Source organism: Dermochelys coriacea, chromosome 6, assembly GCF_009764565.3.
Source record: "Dermochelys coriacea isolate rDerCor1 chromosome 6, rDerCor1.pri.v4, whole genome shotgun sequence".
Lineage (NCBI taxonomy): Eukaryota > Metazoa > Chordata > Testudines > Dermochelyidae > Dermochelys > Dermochelys coriacea.
The window spans coordinates 34,837,587-34,838,316 of NC_050073.1; the positions used below are offsets into that span (position 1 = coordinate 34,837,587).

The following is a 730-nucleotide window of genomic DNA, read 5'->3' on the forward strand; positions in this document are numbered from 1 at the left end:
CCACTGACTTAGGGCTTGTCTACACTACCTGCCAGATCAGCGGGCAGCAATCGATCCAGCAGGGGTCAATTTATCGCGTCTAGTATGCGATAAATTGACCACTGAGCGCTCTCCCATAGATTCTGGTACTCCACCAGAACGAGAAGCACAAGCGGAGTTGACGGAAGAGAGTCAGCTGTCAACTTACCACAGTGAAGACACCGCAGTAAGTATATCTAAGTACATCAACTTCAGCTAAGCTATTCACCTAGCTGAAGTTGCATATCTTAGATCGACCCCATGAGGTAGTGTAGACAAGCTATGCTGCTTGTAGCTATGCTGATTTACTCTTGCTGCCACTTTGATACACCCTTTCTTTTTAGATGTGCAAAACTGTACAGCTGATCGCTTAGACTCAGAGCTGCATGAAATTCAGAAGTTTGGGAAACACGTCACAAATTTGCATGTTATCCTTGCACAAAGGCCAGGCTACTCTTCTCTGTATCATTCCAATGTTATATATGTGCTAAGTTTGTAAAAACAAATCTCTTCATGCTTTGGTTTTCACCTCCTGAGTTTCAGGTCTGAAGGAATCTCAAAGAATTCAACGTGAAACTCAGTCAAGGAAACTACTAAGTTCCATGTGGTTCTGTGCAGAAAACTATACAGAGTTGCATGTTTAACATGGGGTCAACGTAAAACTGTAACTCAAAGTTTTACTCATTTCACTCAATATTGGATCCTGTTGGCT

At 42.6% G+C, this 730-nt stretch overlaps 1 non-coding gene across 1 annotated transcript; it reads right to left on the reverse strand.

The window, feature by feature from the left end:
* Window positions 1-415: 415 nt before the first annotated feature.
* LOC119858130 lies at window positions 416-521 on the reverse strand. The gene has a single exon (XR_005293790.1). It is a non-coding gene; the product is annotated as a U6 spliceosomal RNA (small nuclear RNA).
* Between the last annotated feature and the right edge of the window lie 209 nt (window positions 522-730).